The sequence below is a fragment of the Urocitellus parryii genome, chromosome 8, assembly GCF_045843805.1.
Source record: "Urocitellus parryii isolate mUroPar1 chromosome 8, mUroPar1.hap1, whole genome shotgun sequence".
In the NCBI taxonomy this organism is placed as follows: Eukaryota; Metazoa; Chordata; class Mammalia; order Rodentia; family Sciuridae; genus Urocitellus; species Urocitellus parryii.
In genome coordinates, this window is record NC_135538.1 from 41,961,370 (window position 1) to 41,965,038 (window position 3,669).

A 3,669-nucleotide genomic window follows, 5' to 3' on the forward strand; every position below is an offset into this window, starting at 1 on the left:
ATCTAAGAAACTCCATTTAGGTCCAGAGGCACACACCTATAGTCCCAGCAACTTGAGAGGCTGAAGTAGGAGGATCACATGTTCAAGAACAGCCTGGGCACCTTGGCAAGCCTCTGTCTTAAAATATAAAAATAAAAAGGGATGGTGATTTGGTTCAGTGGTAGAGTAACCCTGGATTTAATCTCCAGTACCTACCACCACGCCCCCCCCAAAAAAAAATCTAAGAAATTCCATACCAAAATCATAAATTTTGTGGCTGAGGCTGTAGCTCAGTGGCAGAACATGTGCTTAACATGTTTAAGGCACTGGATTTGGTCCTCAGCACCACATATAAATAAAAAAAATAAAGGTTCATCCACAACACTGTGTGTGTGTGTGTAAACATAATTAAATGTTTTAACATTTTAACCCACAGTGCTGTGGAGGTAGCTTGGTGGTAGAGTGCTTGCCTATTGGAAAATTCAAGGCTCTGGGTTTGATACCTGGTACCAGAAAAAAAAAAAAAAAACCCAAAACATAGATTTTCAAATAAAAGCTACCAGTACTATAGATTTTTCCAGATTAGAAATTGAACACAGAGGTACTTTACCACTGACGTACATCCCCAGCACTTTTTATTTTGAGACAGGAACTCTATAAATTGCCTGAGCTGCCTGGAACTTGCAATCCTCTTGCCAAAGTCTCCCCAGTGGCTGGAATTACAGGTGAGTGCCACTTTGTGCCCTATGTCCCAGTTTTTTGTTTTTTTATTTTTTTGTAGCAGGGATTGAGCCCAGGGGGACTTAACCACTGAGGCACATCCCCAGCCCTCTTTATTTTTTTTATTTTGAGACAGGGTCTTGCTAATTTGCTTGGGGCCTTATTAAATTGCCAAGGCTGGTTTTGAACTTGTGGTCCTCCGACCTCAGCCTGCTGAGGTGCTGGGATTACAGGTGTGCACTATACTTTTAATATTAAGGCAAAAAGTTATAGATTTAAAGATATTGAGACAAAAACTAGGTACTCTGTTATTCCTTTGAATTTGGGGATTAAACAGAATTTTTCTTCCTGTTTTTTGTTCATTTTAAAGTTTGTTTCAATTTTTCCATAGTGAATATTCATTTATTTTATAATGTTAAACAAAATTATTTAGGACTGGAGGTTTAGCTCAGTGATAGAGCATTGGTCTAGCATGCAAGAGGCCCTAGGTTTTATCACTAGCACCACAAAATAAATGAATAAATATTGCTTAGAAAAGAGGCATGCTCTATGTGGACTACTAACATTTATTAGGAAAGAATAGCATCAAAGTTAAGCAACCTGAGCTACTTCTTCATCACGCTGATACAGTTTGACATATTGATATTTATCTTGTTTTTTAATTACAGCTCCATATTAAGCAGCTATCTAGGCGGAAAATGATTAGGAAATGCTGAGTGCAGGTGAATTAGAAGTTTCTGGTAATGATCTTAATCTTCCCTCAGCAAAATTCTTGGAGATTATAAGAGATGGGTGGCATTATACCTAGCTCTCTTAATTTAATTTTAAGTAGTATGTGGAAATAACTTGGTATCTACAGGGCCAGGGTTGAAAGGAGGCTTTGCTTTTTATATATACTTCTACCTTCATTTACAAAAGCAACAAGGTGTTGCTTTTATAACTAAAAGAAAAGAAAAAAAAGAAAGTGAGAAAGAAAAGAAATAAGGAAGAAGAAAGGAAAAGAAAAGGAGGAGGAAGAAAAATGGAGAAAGAGAGAAGAAAGGAAAGAGAAAATAAAGAATGAAGCAGAGAAAGGTAAGTGTTAAGGGCAAGAAGGAAAAAAGGAGGGGGAGCATTTGCAGCCATTGCCACTATGTAGATGAGGGGTATTCCCTAGAGTTCATCTTGACAATCCAGAAAAGGTGTCACAACACAGTATTATCCTAGTAAAATCAGTGCAAGCCAAGGTATAGTTCTAAATTTTGGCAGGGCAAATGTCAATTTACCAAGAGAAGATTGCTTTTCTAGAAGGCAGACCTAATGTTGCTTTCAAATATAAGGCAAATATATAAAAACCAAGAAAAGCACTGTGTACATTTATAATGAGAAATAGATTGGGCCATTCTGTTTTCTCATTGCTGTGCATTAAGACTGCACATTTCTGAATGGGAGCTCAGTTGCTGTTGGATTACTTTTTATGACAATGGAGGGCTGCAAATCTGTGGTTCTGACCTGAATTCATCCAAACTATTTTGTCTGTTTGTTGCTTGATTTAAAGACAGAGTCTCCCTGTTCTGCCCAGGTTGATCTCCAACTCTTGGCTTCAAATAATCCTGCCTCAGTCTCCCAAGCAGCTGGGAGTATAGACATGTGCATCACCATGGGCCACTGGGCCTGGTTCATAGGTTGATTTTAATCTGTAAATTCTTAGAGTTCTGAAGGCCACTTCCTGTCTGTATCTATCCATTATAGGAACTAGATTTATTTAAAGTGCTCCTAACCTTATTTCCTTTTAATGTCCTTCTTTCCTAATCCTTATGTATTGTGTAATGTAGTGTCAGATGATTAGGTTTGTTTTCCATGACCTTCTCAGTATGTGAACTGGTGTATCCTTGTTTTCCTTCCTAAAATTTTTGTAGAAGTAGAAAGCACAGAGGTAATGTTCTGACATTCAGAATTTGACTGTTAACTGGATTTTTTTTTTTTCCTGGCAGGATGACTTTCCTTTGTTCATTTCCCTTGAGAGAAATTGTAACCATTACCTAAAGCCTCCCATTTATCAAGGGCTTACTTCATGTGCCTGAGCTCTTCACTCATACCTCATTTAATCACCACACCATCTTGCAGGAATGGATTTTTATTTTTGTTTACAGTGGGGGACAGGATCAAAGTATATACATCTTGCTCAAGATCACATCGTGAATAAATAACACTGGTTTCTTAACATAGTCAATTTCAGCCTACCTGTGCTGCTGCCAGATTCAAAACTTCCTAGGACCAAAAAAATAAAAAAATAATAAATAAAAAAATGAAGAAAGAAAGGGAGAAAAGAAAAGAAAATCCCTATTGAGTCTCAACAGATTCATGTTTGACATTAAGTGTACTGAAAATCGTGATAGGAAAAGTATTCTGCTTTTCAAATTTTTAGCCCACAAGCAACTAAAAATATGCAAAATCTGATCATTGATGAAAAATGCATGTTGCTTGCTATAAATGGTAATGAGTGGTAAAAATAAAAGTTAGAACACCATGTCCAAACTATTCCCAGAGCTTTGCCCTGACATATGGTTGTGTTTATGGGTGGGTGGGGGGATACCAAAAATAACAAGAAAGGACACAAGATTTGTTTTATGCAGCATCTTTTAGACATGTAGTATGTATGAATGAGCACAAAACCAAGTGTTATTTAGCTCAGCAACAATTTTTTTCAGGCACCCTTTTCTTGCAAATTTCTCATCTATTTGCATCATTTTACCTTGAAATTTCCTTTTATTACAGAACACATTGTTATTGATTATCTGAGTTCTACGTACACTTTTCAAGAAGCAACAGTTTATGTACAAGTGTTGGAAATTTCCCAGAAGTCCTGGGATTGGGGGGGGAAATCTGAAGACATCATTTCTTTAAAATTCATGATGACATTTACAGGCTTAATGCAATAAAACACTGCCTGCATTTTAATCAAGCAGGTTGTTAAAAATATTTTTGAAA